Raw genomic sequence first — 16,998 nt, 5'->3', positions numbered from 1 at the left:
TCTGATCGCGGGGGCCCACCGCTGGGACCCCCCGTGATCTCCCTGCAGCACCCACATTCTATGCGGCAGCTGCGTCCCCAGTTTCGGAAACCACTGGTGTCAGGGTCCGAAGTGGTATGCAGGTAGTGGATCCTCTATGTCAGTGAGGTGATGGCGTGGGCCGTACCAGGGGAACAGAATCTAAGGGGTTACTGGTTTTTACCAGAGCCTGATGCAAAGCGGGATGGACTTGCAGCGGCAGGTAACCCCCAGGTCGTTCCACCCAATAGCGACTCAACCTCACTGACTGCTGAGTCAGGCGTGGTACAGAAGGACTAGGCAAAAGGCAAGGTCAGACATAGCAGAAGGTCAGGGCAGGTGACCTATACCATTTGGGTAGTCAATACAGGGGCGTAGAGATCCATCTGTTTTAGCAAAGAAGAAAAATCCAGCTCCGGCAGGAGAAGAAGATTTACGGATAAAAACTCTTTTGAGGTTTTCCTGTATGTACTCTGTCATAGCAGGGAGCAAGTCGATAGGGCATTTATAGGGTCTTTGTGAAGGTAAGACCTCTGCTTGCTTTTTACAAAAGACGTCCGAAAAGTCCTGATAGGCCTTAGGAAGACCTGGCAATGGAGTAGCCATGGAGACTTAGCAGGAAGGAACTGGGTGGAGACATCGCTTGTGGCAAGAAGTTCCCCAACTCTTAATGTCCCCGGTGGCCCAGTCGAGGCTAGGCGAGTGACGTTGGAGCCAGGGCAAGCCCAGAAGAATTTCAGAAGTGCAGTTGGGTAGCACAAAAAAATTCAATATGTTCATGATGGTGAACTCCAACACTCATGAGTAGCGGTTGAGTGTGGTAACGCACGGTGCAGACCAGTCTCCATTGACGGATGAAATGAAGAGAGGTTTGACTAGACAGGGTAACTGGAATATTGAATCTGTTGATTAGGGAGGCTTCAATGAAACTTCCTGCTGAACCAGAGTCCAAGAAGGCCACAGCGGGGAAGGAAGTATTAGTATTAGCGGGTATGGCAAACCGCACAAGTATAGTCAGTCGTGGAGAGGAAGAATTCACACCTAGCAACGCCTCTCCTACGTTAACTAGGTGCGAGCGTTTCCCTGACGTGGAGGACGAATGGGACAGTCCTTTAGGAAATGTTCAGTACTAGCACAGTACAGGCACAGGTTTCCGTTCCTACGGCGAGTCCTTTCTTGTTGGGTCAGGCGAGACGATCCACTTGCATGCCCTCCTCGGCGGAAGGCACAGGAACAGATTGCAAAGGATGCTGGAAGAGAGGTGCCAGGGGAGGAAACCGCCTTGTGCGAACAAGATCCTTTTCCTGACGAGGCTCCTGGCGTCTTTCAGTGAAACGCATGTCAATGCGGGTGGCCAAATGGATGAGTTCAGACAGAGTAGCATCAAATTCTTTGATGTGACTGGATGAGCCTTTTTTAAAGGTCGCGCTGAGGGCCTCATTATTCCAGGATAGCTCAGAGGCAAGGGTGCGGAACTGAATGGCGTATTCGCCCACTGAAGAACTCCCTTGGACAAGATTCAATAGGGCTGTCTCGGCTGAGGAAGCCCGGGCTGGCTCCTCAAAGACACTGCGTACTTCTGAGAAGAAGGACTGGATAGTAGCAGTGGCAGGATCGTTGCAGTCCCAAAGCGGTGTGGTCCAGAACAAAGCCTTTCCAGACAGCAGGCTGACCACGAACGCCACCTTAGACCATTCTGTGTGAAATTGGTCTGACATCATCTCCAGGTGTAGGGAACACTGGGACAGGAACCCACGGCACAGTTTAGAGTCCCCATCAAACTTGTCTAGTAGGGACAGGCGGAATCTGGGAGCGGCCACTTGCTGCGGAGGAGATGCAGGAGCTGGCGGAGGAGATGGTTGCTGTTGTTGAGGCAGAAGCTGTTGCAGCATAGCGGTCAACTGAGTCAGCTGTTGTCCTTGTAGCGCGATCTGCTGTGATTGCTGGGCAACCACTGAGGTTAGGTCAGCGACACTGGGCAGCGGGACCTCAGCGGTATCCATGACCGGATCTACTGTCAAGGTCCGGAGTGGTATGCAGGGAAGACACAGGTAGCGGATCCTCTATGTCAGTGAGGTGATGGCGTGGGCCGTACCAGGGGAACGGAATCTAAGGAGTTACTGGTTTTCACCAGCGCCCGCCGCAAAGCGGGATGGACTTGCAGCGGCAGGTAACCCCCAGGTCGTTCCAAGCAATAGCAACTCAACCTCAATGACTGCTGAGTCAGGCGCTGTACAGAAGGACTAGGCAAAAGGCAAGGTCAGATGTAGCAGAAGGTCAGGGCAGGCAGCAACGGTTCGTAGTCAAGGGCAACAGCAAGGGTCATGTCGCCCCCTCCCATAGACATGAATGGAGGGGGCGTGGCGTGACATCACGCCCCCAGTCCTGGAAGCCCGGAGGTTTCCAAGACTGCAGGGTGCTGCAGGGAAATCGCGGGGGGTCCCTTTGGATAGGGGATAAAATATTTTTGCCTGGAATACCCCTTTAACACCTGTTAAAACATAAAAAACTGTCTGAACAGGGCCTAAAATGGAACAACACAAAGACACGAAAACGGACATTTTAATTACAATGTCCATTACACAATGCCAATTTCTGATCAATGGATTGGCTTTGTGGTAAAGATCAGGAGAGGTCCTCCAAAGCAAGATCTGCTCTTTGCATCCACTCTCCAAGGCACCTGAACAAAATAAGGTACACAAAAACGTATTGTTTTTTTTGTTTGCACAGGACTGAAATAAACCTTAACCTACTCTTGTTTAGACTTAGTAAGGAACCTATTATAACTTTCATGCTGCCCAAACTTTAAGTAATGGGGATGGTCCATGGTGCCTTATACCCGCCTCATAAGCATTAATTGATAGATCTTTTCTTTTACCTGAACAGATAGAGATCAATCAATTAAGGCTGGTAAGGCAATGAGAAGCCAACAGGGACCACTTCAATGACATGTGTTTCAGGTAGCATGAAAGTGATGACATACCTAAATATAATGATGCAAAGGATCATGGGGAAACCTAAGAAACTAATACCAATAAAAAGTAATGCATTGATTAAAACCAATATATATTTATATGTATACTTTGTTTAACACATTTTTCATACACATTGTTTAATACAAACAAAAGTTAGGTTACAAATGTAGCAGAGATAGATTTGTCTTTTTGAGTTTTCTACATTGGAAAGCCTTTAAACCTTATGCTTTCTTTTTGCTGAAAGAATTATCCCAAATTTTAGTGAATTCATGACCACACAAATTCAGCTTAAAGGAGTACTGCAGTGCTAGACACTTTTCCCCTACGATCTCCTGAACGGGGATCCGGCATTGCTGTGGCTTTGCACGGCTAATGCGCGTGTTGTTAACCTCACTAAGGTCAACTACACCCCCTCCCCATACAGCTGCATGGGAGAGGCAGGGGTGCACAAATACGGCATCTCTGCCTCTCCCATAGAGATACATGGATGGGGCGTGTCAGCTGTGGAGTCATGCTGCAGCCGACAGGCCTCCTGCATGGGAGAGCCACGGCAGAGCCGGTGCCCCGTAAAGGAGATCACATGGGGGGGGGGAGTCCCAGCATTCGGACCCCACATGATCAGACACTTATCCCCTATCCTGGGGATAGGGGATGAGTGTCTTACACTGCAGATCTCCTTTAACTACATCAGTACATTTTCCTCCCTCAGCTGAGCCAACTCATTGTGGCTTATAGAATACATATGTTTAGCTTTGTCTTTTTACTTTCACATATGTATATTTTAGTGTGTCTTTTTGTGCCTCGCAGCCTTTTTAAATAGCAGGAAGGATTCAATTATTCTGAAACTATTCTCAGCCCTCGTCGTACTTCAATGAGAGTATCAGATAACACAACACAGGTGTAGAGAGCAGCGCATAAGTTTAGAAGAATGGGGATATATGAGGACAGGAAGAATGCGGCAGAATATGGTAATAATCATTGGAACAATGGTTCCTGAAGCCGAGTTAAGAGTGAAAAGTGTGTCTGAGAAGTGGTGACCTCGTTTCTTGCCACTTACTGTGAATTTAAGCTGTGAGTGAGAACTAGTCTGGGCATGTGGTATAGCACTTACTGCAAGCGCTGCCAAGGAACGAGATTTGTGTTTCTAAGGAGATTCAACAAAAGGAAGCTGTCACCGAGCAAAAGTGTTCATGTTTGAGAGCTAGACATAGAAGAATGAAGGCAGATATGTTTAGTAGTATTATGCCTTGGTTACAATGCCGCTGCCATTCAGTGCAGTTAAAGTAAACATAACAAACAAACATGGGTCAGTTTCTTAACCTCCACAGACGCGGCTGGGAATCTCAGAAGTCAGCCCGGGTTCTTGTAAGATGCTCGGAGCATGTGACACTGGATCGGTGCTAATAATTTGTGGCATTCCTTTGGCAACCATGCAATTAAATAAAAAAGGGGCATTAGTGAGAAATAAAAGTAACGCTAGCTAGCCTTTGTTGGGACGATATGGAGGCATAACTTGTCACTAGTAGACTGTGTTCCATGGCTCGAGATGGCTGTGGCATATGTTGGCATAGGATTCTGATGCATTCCCAAAACATAGACTAGTTAGTAGTTGTGAAGGAATCAAAGTTTAACATGAAATAGCAAACAATCTGCACTCTGCTGGTAAGTGTGGTGCAAAATCTTCGATCCAAGGTACTCTTTATTGTTGGGCAAGTTGTGGGCACAAAATGGCTTTTGCTTATTGTTTGTGTCACTTTTTGTATACACTGACTAGCCACAATATTAAACTGGCTGCCTAATAGTGTGTAAATCCCCACCAAAACAGCTTTGACCCATGAAGGCATGGACTCCACAAGACCTCTGAAGATGTCTTGTGGTAACTGGCACCAAGATAATAACAGCCAATCCATTAACCCTTGTTGTTGTAACATGTGACTCCCATGGATCGGTCTTACAGTGTTTAGGTACTCATTTCCATACTGCTGTAGTCTAAAGGTTGTAATGAGGGTTCTCCAGATAACTGAATCCTGTATTCGTATCATCTGTTTTACTTGTTTAATGGGCATTGTGTTATATTCTCTCTTACACAGCTACACATGCATACACTGAGGTACAATATGTGCAAGGGTTAAAGTTTTTCTGTACTGTCACCACTGGTGGATAATATGTAAGGATGCTTGAGATCTGGATCACAGACAGGCTTCTGCTGGAAACCACAAAATATTCTGAAGGAGGAGTCTCCTAAGTCCAACCCTCTTTTCCTAGAGGGCTGGAACCAGGATATACCAGGACAATATAGTTTAGCTTAGGCGAGTGAACAGATAAGTCATGTCTTTGTTCTGCTAGGTCATGTGGGGAGTAGAGGGCTAGGCATAGTCTAGTGTATTCTAATTATAGCAAAGCCTACAGAGCAGCAAGTTAGTTCAGTCCCAACCCTGTTAGGCTGGGTTCACACCACGTTTTTCAAATATGGTAACCGTATACGGTTTTCCGCAAAAAAACGTATACGACCGTATGCATAGAGAATGCATTGTAAACCGTATTCCAAATGTTGTGTACGGTTGCATCCGTTTTGCCTCGGATACGGTTTTGCCGATTTTTCAACCGTAGGCAAAAACGCTGTCGACCACGTTTTTGCCTCCGGTTGGAAAACCGTATGCGAACCGTATGCGGTTCTTTTAACATTATTGTCTATGGGAACCGTACACAGAATTTCAGAATACGGTTTCACACGTTTTTTCTAATCCGTTTTTGGAGTTGACACATGCGCAGATTGGAATTTCAATAGAACAATAGTAACTTTATTAAATTCCTGGAAAACTAATTCCAACAAAATAGCAAAACCGTTGGCAAAAACTGATGCAAACGAATAGAACCGTATGGGGAAAAACCGTATACGTTTTAATTTGGAGTCATACGGTTGTATAAGGTTGCATATGGTTTTTGCCATACGTTTTTTAGCGGAAAACCGTATACGGTAACCGTATTTGAAAAACGTGGTGTGAACCCAGCCTTAGAGAATCCTAAATACTGTTCAAGTAGCTAAATTCTAACCTTAGTAAAGTTCATTCCTGTTTTCAAGTTTCTCACGAGTCTGGAGTCAATTGCACATGCCATCACCGATACACCACAATTCAGACACTTCGCCATGGTGTACCCGAGACCCTGACTCTCCTATATTGTGCAGACCCCCAATTACAAAAGTTGCACAGTTCCACAGAGATACATGCAGGGTTCAGCCAGCCCCAAATCTACTGTGACCACACAAGATACTTTGCTAGAGATATTGATACCCCAGCTGCCCTGATCTACCCCGCCTAACCTTCTCATGGGTATCACAGGCTTATTTTTCTAGCACATCCAACAAAGATGGATTGAACTGACATCTGGGCAACATGGAGGCCTTGAAGTAAACTCTTGGGGGAAGATTTATCAAAATCTGTCCAGAGGAAAAGTTGCCCAGTTACCCATAGCAACCAATCAGCTTGCTTCTTTCACTTTTAACAAGGCCTCTGTGAAATGAAAGAAGCAATCTGATTGGTTGTTATGGGCAACTGGGCAACTTTTCCTTTGCACAGGTTTTGATAAATCTCCCCCTTGGAGTGAACTTAAATTATCATAAAATGTTATTATCACCTATTATAGCCTTTTAATGCTAGCCTTGCTCAGCAAAATTAATATAGCAGCCAATTCATGTGCAATCCATGGCATTTTCTTGTCTGTAAAAACAATGAGTGATCATAGAACTATGACTAGTCATTCCCTTTATACTGACACCATGTTTGGCCCAAACAGTTGTGGTATATGCTTTAGTTTTTTCTTTATTCTAATGGCCACTGTTGTTTCAAACAACTTCCCTCCATGTAAAAGCCTATGTGATTCCTAGCATATTAGTAATTAAAGGGGTACACCGGTGGAAATTTTTTTTTTTTTTTTAATCAGCTGGTGCCAGGAGAGGTTTGCTATGGGGATTTGCTCCTACCCTGGACAGTTCCTGACATGAACAGAGGTGTCAGCAGGGAGCATTGTGGTCAGACAGAAAGGAAATTCAAAAAGAAAAGAACTTCCTTTGTAGCATACAGCAGCTGATAAGTACTGGAAGGCATAAGATTTTTATATAGAAGTAATTTACAAATCTGTTTAACTTTCTGGCACCAGTTGATAAAAAAAAGAAATAAGAATTCCACCGGAGTACACCAGATTTTATTTGCCAAAAATGAATCCTCCCCCCCCCCAATAAAGTCTTCACCACAAGGTGTTAGGTGTGCCACTTTCCTGCAATCTGCCATTCACTGCATGTTGTTAGAGCAAATCTGTCTCTGTTAAATCTCAGCAAGACAGATTACAGGAAGCATGGGCGGACCTTAGCATTTATGAACTACAATAGTAGAAGCGATGATCTACAATCTGCTTGTGAATGAATTTCGATTTGACACATCTCCTTCAAGAAGGTAAAATAGTTTCCTTGTGATTTCGATAATCCGCGCCTTTTAATGATTTAGAACTGGAATACTTGTGTTTCAGAATAGTAACAAAGATGAGATGTTTTGGACGGAATCAAGCTGTCTAACACTAAATTTTACATTATTTCTGCAGCAATATCTCTTCCATCTTTTGCTTTGTGATGAATGAAGTACATCAGATTTTATATATTCACGTTATGCCGCTCTGGCTAAATGAATAGAGACAGTGATCTAATATACCAACAATATGAGCCATCATGGAATTGGTACAAGCGTGCCTGTTATATACCATGCAAGGTCAGTTTTTCAATAGCAATATGAGGTTGCAGCCTTCACATTAGTGGGTTAATGAGATCCTGGGATATCTAAAGGCTAATGCTTGAGATACATTCACAATTCCATTTATTCATTTTGCTCTCATCCCAGATGAGACCCCCAAAATAAGGTATAATATAATTTGGATGTTCGCTGTATGAAAATGTTTTCTATTTAGATGAGTGCTTGTATCTGCTTTCCACTGATGCTGAATAAACTTGTTGCAAAACGTAACAGGCAGCCAGGTGCTGGACGAGACACACACTATAAAGTAAGATATGCCTAATATTATACTGTTAGGGGGAAATTTATCAAAGGATTTAGACTTGTTTTTCCCATCTAAATTTGTTGCACAGAAAGTCGCAGTCTAAATATGTGCGACTTTTTTGCGACTTTTGCTTTAGATGATTTTTAGAACATTATTGCATTCTAGTCTATTTTAGATGGAAAAAAGCATTGGTGCTGAATTTATCAAAAGCGACTTTTGAGCGACAAGTCGCATCGGCTGAAAGTACGCTGAAATGTCAGACCATGTTGGGGCAGGTTTAAATGCAATCTAAAGCATAGATCCCGAAGACCGTGCACAGAATTTATCAAGAGCTGTGTGCCTTTTGATAAATTGGGTGAACAATAGACCGGCCTAACGCTCTGTAGTTTGGTCTATATTGATGCGGGACATAGACAGCTTTGATAAATCTCCCCCATAGTATTTATTACCTGATAACTTCAACATTTATTGCTGAAATACTTAGTAGATGGCTACATGGACTTTTAGGACATTGGACTTTTAGGTTATTGTATTTACTATAAGGGCAGGGTCACAAAGGGTGCATTGGCAGCGTATTTGACACTGCGGATGTGCCGACAGCAGTCACAGAGGGACTGCAGAGTGAGCTCCCAGCCGCGGCGGGGAGCTCACTCTGCCGTCTCTCTGTGACTGCCATCGCTGCGTCCACTGTGTCAAAAATGCTGCCGATGCACCCTGTGTGACCCTCCCCTAAGGGTATATTCATCCAGCAAAAAAACACATGGTTTTTGACACACAAACCAGAGCAATTTCAGCCTCCAAAACCATTTACTTTACCTGAAAAAAAATGAGACATGAAACCACACAAAAAATGAGTGGTCCTGCTCTGAAACAGCTCGAAGTGACATGCTATGTGACTTTTTCGAGAATGCTTTTCACAGGACAGTAACTGGGATCAACATTTTCGTGGCTTGACAGTAGTGGTAGTCTAAGAACATTGACTAGAATTAGTTCTTTAAAAAATATGCCTATTTTTTTGTTTGATCATATGGCAAACTATTTTCTTCTTCCCCTTCTTTTTCCCTCTTCTTCCTCTTCTTCCCACCTCTTCTTCCTCTTCCTGCACTTTATCCTCTTCTTCCTCTTCTTCCACTTCTTCTCCTTCTTTATCTTCTTTTTCGTTTGGAGCAGTTAAATAGTTAATGTTGATTAGCTGATCATGCTGCTCAGAGTGGGGTTTTTTATAGTGGGAATTTCTGATTGGTTAGTTTCTCTTTATTTATCCCTGGCGTGTGCAGTGTGGTGTGGATTATAGCAAATGCTCTGTAGGCTTTAACCTAACATTCATTGTGGTATATTATTTGTATGACATTTGCACCTTTGTTAAGTACTGCTTAGTCTAAATTTTTGTCTCTATGTTCTAGAGTCATTCTGTTGTTTGTGTTAGGCTCAGTTTTGCAGATTTAGAGTTTTTCATTAGAGATATATTCCAGGACAGTAATAGTATGTGGTATCTTGTGTTACCAACAAAAAGAAAGAACACTTCGTGAACCTTTATTTTAATGTTGTATAGCATACAAAACTTGCTAGTCCAGTGTGTTGTTAAACAAGCTGTCAGTTACCATGGGTTACGGCATGTTGCCATAACTTTGAAATTAACTTAGCCTTAAAACTACTTGAATACATTTCTACTACCATAAAAGTGTTATACATGGCTGAAGAGCTCTTAGGCAGTGTTGTACGCATGTTTTGAGGGTAATTGCATTGTCTGTTTGTGGCAAACTAAATTTTTTCGGTAAGTTGGGCGAGCCCGTCAAGCCAAACTTTTGAAAAATTCACTCAACTCTATTAAGAACCATTGAAGGTCCAGTTTTCCTATTAAAAAATAGTGGCTCTGCATGGTCCATCTTAGATATCCAAAAGCTTTGTTTTGTGCTGAGTCCTCATTTTAACTATATAATAATCTCATTCAATTTAGTTTATTTTAATTATGAGAAAATCAGAGTATACTAAACATTGTCAGACGAACACTCAGTTAAGGCCTGTTCATGGTTGTCCAATTAATCTACAGGTGTTTCCTGAAATAAAAAAATAAAAAAAAGTCTTGTGTTTTAACAGCACCACCTTTGTCTATGGGCAATTGGTGGTATTACCTCTCCACCCTGTCCCAGCAGATGTTGACTAAAAAGAAGAAAAATACATGGCAGTAGTGAGAATTTACGAATTGCACTCTAGATGCTAATCCTTTGACCCAATGCAATGCAAACTATACCATGCCAGTACTGAAATCCGTCATGGCATAAAAATGTCTTACAACATGGTAAGCAGAAGGAACCCAACTGAATGTGGATTTTCCAGAGAAAGCCTGTGTGTATTCGGAACCTTGCTCTGTGGTTGCAGATTTAATTTCAGAACATTCCCCGTTATTACCTTATTAGGCTCCTGCAGATCTTCATTCAAGAAGCCAAGGTTGGCTCCAATGTAAAGCTGCGCAGCCAAGTTCAAATATGTAAAAGCTTTTGTACCAGCTATCAGAGCTATTTTCTTTTATATCAATATTGTTTCAGTTGACCTGTTTCCATTTCTATACGAAACACACTACTAATGCACTTCCCCTATACTTTCTGCTGCTTTCAATAAAGAGAGTTTTTTTTTATTTTTATTTTTTATTTTTACAAGAACTTCACTAAATATTGCATTGTATCTTAACTTGCTAAACAAAGAATGACTTTTGTAATTTTGGCCCAAAAACTTATTTTGAACCTATCTTGGTCAATTGAACTGGACTATGGACAGTTTCTTCCCACTCCATATATCTAATTCCTGTAGTTAAAAACACAATTTAAAACATCAAGTGCAATGTCAAGCTCTGTATGTACAGAATATGTTAGGACAATAGGGGGAATTTTAAATATAAATTAGTATAAATGTAGGAATCAATAGGATTCTACAAGGTTATGGGCAATAAATATGACCATGGTCACCTTTAATCTTGTCTAGTTACATGATAGGTTACTCCATGAAGTTGGGAAGTTGGACAAATGAGCTAAAATTATATTCCCTTCGATTTTCTTTTTTGTCGCCTGATATATCCAATCTTTTATACAAGATAAAACATTTGTTAAAACTAGACAAAGTAATTGCACATGAGCATAGGACTAGACCTTAAGGTGCAATACCCTGCCCTAGTCAAACAGGGACTGGAGAAGCCAAAGGGGGGGGGGGGGGGGGGACTACCATGAGAACCAACATATAGTGGGGGAAACAAACTATTGAGGGGACAACATACACTGCAGGGCTCATGATCAGGGGGTTAGTACTTACTAGGGGCCCACATACTGGGGTAAACTACCAGGAGGGCCTACATATATAATGAAGGAAAACGACCTCCTGGGGGCCTACAATTGGGGTACACTACCAGCTTGGGGCATATATGTAGTGATGAAAACTACCTACTGGGGCCAACATTGCGCTGGGGGAAACTTCCTACTGGGGGACCAATAAATAACAGTGGAAACTACCTACTGGGGGCCTATTTACTTACTGGGGCACCTATTTACTGGGGAAACTATCTGCTTTGGGCACCTATATACTGGCATAAACTACACTGGGGTACCTTTATATTGGGAGAACCAATATTGGAATATTGGAGGAAAACACCTACTGGGGTACCTATATTATGGGGCAACTACCTACTGGGGGTAACTACCTACCAAGCATGGCGTTATTAGCATTTGGGACAGTATGGGTGGTAAAAGGTGAGGATGATGTTTACGCAAATGAATAAAACACGTCCTTATTTATGGGGATGGAAAAAACATGTATATATATATATATATATATATATATATATATATATATATATATATATATATATATATATATATATATATATATATATAATGTGCACATACAACCACTTTCCCATAGACTCAGAGCACATTAATGTTAAAAATATGGACACACATTTTCTGCAATTGTAGGGCACCTTTTTTTTTTATAATTAACTGTGCCTAAAAAAACAAAAACACTGTGTGAACCAAGTCTAAGATGTTTGTCCAGCAGATTCTCTAGAGATGAGTCGTGGCTAGAAAAAATCATCATGACTTGGACCATGATTGAGCAAAACATTTGACATGTCTCTAAGACGTGGCAAAAGTTTTTTCTAATAAGGGGATTTTCCACTTTTGTTGAAGGGTCTTCCATTATAAGCTGGAACCCTTAGTGATAAGCTGTAAGCTGTCAATGAGCCAGAAAGCAACTTTTATTTACGCCTATAGCACTTACACAGGTGAAATAAAGCATTGCATATTGGCTGTCTTATAATGTATGGACATGCTGGGTCCTCCAGAGAAAAAAAGATGCTCCTTGTAGTCATTATAGTTAATAGATGAGGGTCCAAAATGGGAGAATCCCTTCTATAAATTGAAATTTCCCAAAGATGGCATTAAAACCAGAAACACCCTTTTTAAAGGGGTACTCCCCCCTAGACATCTTATCCCCTATCCAAAGGATAGGGGATAAGATGTCTGATCGTGGGTGTCCATGGTCGCTGGGGACCCCTGCGATCTTGGCTGCGGCACCCCAGACATCCGGTGCACGGAGCTAATTTTGGCCCGTGTCAGATGACTGGCAATGCGGGGAGCACGCTTGTGATGTCACTGTCATGCCCCACTTATGATGTCATGGCCCTGCCCCCTCAATGCAAGTCTATGGGAGGGGGCATGACAGCCATCACGCCCCTCCCATAGACTTGCATTGAGGGGGGCGGGGGCTGTGATGTCACGAGCTTTTGGCACTACACCCGACGCTCTAATTAAATGCTGGGTGCAGCAAGGACATTGCATGGTCCCCAGCGGCAGGATACCCCCCCCCCCCCTCGATTAGACATCTTATCCTTTGGATAGAGGATAAGATGTCTAGGGGTGGAGTACCCCTTTAAAGGAGAACTCCAGAATGTAAAAATTGTTGCCCATACTGCCGGCAGTGAAAAAATAAAGATGTACATACCTTCCTCTGCTCCCCCGGGGCCTCCAGTAACCGGCTCAGGTCTCCGCCGTGATCCACTTCCTGGTTGCCGGTGGTCGGAGAAACTGCACTCAGCCAATCACAAGCCACAGCAAAGTCCGAGGATAGGCTGAGCGGCAGTGTGAGAACAATTCAGGACACAAAAGTCTTCACCACACTGGCACCTGCTCTCCAACCACCAGCAACCAGGAAGAGGGTTCACGGCGGAGATCGGAGACGGTTACTGGAGGCCCGGGGAAGCGGAGGAAGGTATGTAAATCTTTATTTTTTTTACTGCTGGCAGTATGGAGAACAATTTTTATATTCTAGAGTTCTCCTTTAATTATTATTCCATACCACAAGAACTACAATGGGTACTGACCAGTCATAAGTATAACAAACCGTTATCATCTTGACCGCTTCAGACTGTAACCTATGGTGTATGATTATCATTATATTATATAGCACAGGACTATAACCTTTTGTAATCCATGACTCATGTTCAAGGTGCCGAGAGCCACATTCAACTCAAAAAGGAAGAAGAGACATATCAAATATGGAGAAATAAGACATTTTACATTGGTGTTATACCATCAACATTTTCATTTTCCAGTTTTTAGGATAAGGTGGCAATAATTTTCAGTCGCCAGTGCTTATGGCCCTAACTCCTAAATCCCATGGAAGCCACAGAGCAAGGGATCCCAATTCACATAAGTTCCTCTAGTCATTGGTAGTGTTGAGCGGAATAGGCCATATTCGAATTTGCGATATTTTGCAAATATATGGACGAATATTCGTCATATATTCACTAAATTCTTTTTCAATATGCATAAAATTTGCATATGTGAAAATTCGCATATGTGAAAATGTATGAACTTTATAGCAAGTATACCAGTGTAACTTGATAGAAGCAGCAGAAGGGAGGGATCAATATTCGCGAATATTCGCATATGTAAATATTCGCCCAGCGGTCTCACACAGTAGTAGTAAAGCCTTCTTTAGACCACACAAGCTGTAAGCAGAGAGGGATGATCACTGTGATGTGTACTGTGGAGAAAAAAAAAACGAATTTGCGAATATGCGATATTCGAGAATAAAATTCGAATTGCGAATATTCGCGAGCAACACTAGTCATTTGTTGGGGATGACGTTATACAGAGACCTATATCTTAGTGTATTTGAAAGTCAAATGTTGTAGGTCACAGAAGCCCAAAGACATCAGTGAAGCAATTCTCCTCCAGCCATTTCCCATATTAACATTTCCTCCTCATCAGTCTCATCATTTTCCATTTACACGAATGTGGAACATTTTTAGAGACTTATTTACAATATTGCAAATGAATAATCACTGGAAAACAAATTGCATTAACTGAGCCGCTAGTTTTTATTTTGATCAGTCTGTTGTGATAGAAATCAAATTTAACCCGGGACGCTGATTACTTTTTCAGATTAAAAGGTCTAATTCTGCTTCCTGCGAGAGGAGAAATTCCCAGAAAAAGATTTCCTCTCATTTGCATATTGGCAGCTAATTGAGCAATGCAGTGTTTTTCTCACAACATAACAATTTGTATGAGCTGCAAATGATTTTGCCTTTTTTTATTTTATTTTTTTCTTACTCGTATTGAGCAGGTCAAATCTCAAATGCGCAGGAAGGCTGCAACATACGCTTCTGTGTTCTTAGTGGAAAAAATATATATGAAATGACCTAATCCTTGCAGTTTGTCAAGTGGGAATTGCTTATTGAATATGGCAAGATGCATAGTAATGCAGAAAAGACAGATTTCCTGAAGAATAGCATTTACCATAGATTACTGAGTATCTTTCCCTTAGGCCACAAGTATGCAAGAGGAACTGGTGTATAAAATGTCATCACAAAGCACTGATGTAGCTAAGGCTTGATAATATGCTGGCATCTACAAATAGACTGAAAGTGGCACACAATATAATGGCGTAAAACTAAAATAACAGCAATGACCAGCTGACCCTGGATGTCTTGTGCTTTAATAGAAATGTTTCTAATATCGTAGGCCCATTGCCCACCTGCAGGGTCCAGGGAAAATTGTCATAAGAAGCGACAATTTTGCAATCTTCTTCAAATTTGCTTTTTTTTCAGTATGTACCTGAGGTTCCTCGTTGTTCTCATATGCCAGGAAAGTGCTTGATAACATAATTGTTCCTGTATTGTCAAAGTAAGAAATGGAACAGGAAAATAAGAAAGTGTTGCTGAGAAGCAAGGGAGATCATATTCAATGAACAGCTTCATGACAGATGTTCTGGAGTCTAATGCAGTAGAATATAGAGACATTGTATGAACTTAGTAAATTGTGCAAGATGGTTTTGTTCAAAAGATAAAACAGGATATTTTGTTTGATAAAAATTTTAATTATGGGCCTAAATACCATGAGTGACCTCCGTGAAAGCCAAAATACATGGACACTTCCCTGCTCTCCCCATCTTCCTTCCTTTCCCTCTATTTTTCCTAGTCAACCAACCTTTCATAGTCATACCCAACTTATGTCTTCCAGGAATAGTACACAGGATAAAGGCACTCCAGTGATGCTCACATGATAGCTTACATGTACCTTTAGTGTAAGGAAAGCAGTTGTCTCCTTTCCAAGTTTCCATCTTGGAAAGGAGGGCACAGCCAAAGACTCATGTCATGTGTGTGGTAACTGTGCAGAGTCATGTATTCTTAAGAAGATATTCCTCCCGAGATGACATAGTATGGCATCTGTAATAATTGAAACAATGTTCTTTTTTCAAATTCTGAAGCATAAAGGGTTACAGTAAGAGCCCACATAGTCCACTCTCGGCTGGATTTCAAGAAGCCCATTGAAGAGATGAGAGGTGTATGGAGATTTCAGGCTATGCTCTGCAGAAAAAAAAAGTGCAATTCAAATTATCTCATCAATAACTACCTATAATCCTAGTGTATTTATCCAGAAAAAGGCCCCCAAAAAAGGCACATACCAACTGCTACATACTAGGGGAAATTATTTCCTAACTTTAAATATGGTTATTAGAAAAAATCCCTGGATCAATGTTCCATGTTCATAAATCTAGTAATCTTATTAGCCCATATGTGGCTCATAATAGTCAAAGCAGAGTGTACTCCTACCCCATTTGTAGGAAACTATTTCAGGGTTCCTGCTTTTTATCAGAGCAATGTAGTGATTGATTGGAGAGAAGACTTAGAAACAGGTCACAGGAGGGCACCATTTCTTACTGAAAAAACTAGTGAGTGAATGAGGTTGTACAGAACCATTATAGAGTAGTGAACATGATTGTTTGTAAACATGAGTATAGCTTCCCATTTCACAAAAAAAAAAAAAAAAAATGTGATAATAATAGAATACACCAAGAAACATCATCACGGAAATTGCAAAACTAATGTATCTTATATTTACCTCAATGTAACAAATAATGATTGTTCCTATCAAGAGAAACAGAGCAATGAAAAAAAGCAAGAAAAGCCTATTACTGCTACCTGGTGGTAAGTAGACATGGTCATCAGATTGTTGAGTAAACTGGGTTAAGTGGAATCCCCATTTTTAAATTATAAAGTAACCATTTGGGAAGGCTTTAGTTTATGGTATTATTCTTGAATACTACAGTGTATTAAAGAATGGTGGGTCTTTCATCCAAGCTATACAATCCATCTTGTTTACCGAATAGGAGTCAAAGCAGTGTACATGTTGACTACTCTACCCCATGCCATCTTGTCTAAAATATATCTCAAACTGGTACTAGGACGGAAGTGTTGAGACACTGAAATACATTCAATTATTTGATATTACTTTTTCCTACTGTATATCAATTAACCTATAGTTCCTATTGATAGGAAATATATCACACATACATGACCCTTTGCCTTCCTACTCAATGAAATTGCTGTTCAGTTTTAATACCAGAATTGGCCGTTCTCTGCATACAAATATGGGCTCGGTATTCAATCCATGTAGTATTAATGTAG

Source organism: Hyla sarda, chromosome 1 (assembly GCF_029499605.1).
Source record: "Hyla sarda isolate aHylSar1 chromosome 1, aHylSar1.hap1, whole genome shotgun sequence".
NCBI lineage: Eukaryota > Metazoa > Chordata > Amphibia > Anura > Hylidae > Hyla > Hyla sarda.
The sequence above is the reverse complement of the archived record's forward strand: the minus strand, read 5'-3'. Positions refer to the sequence as shown.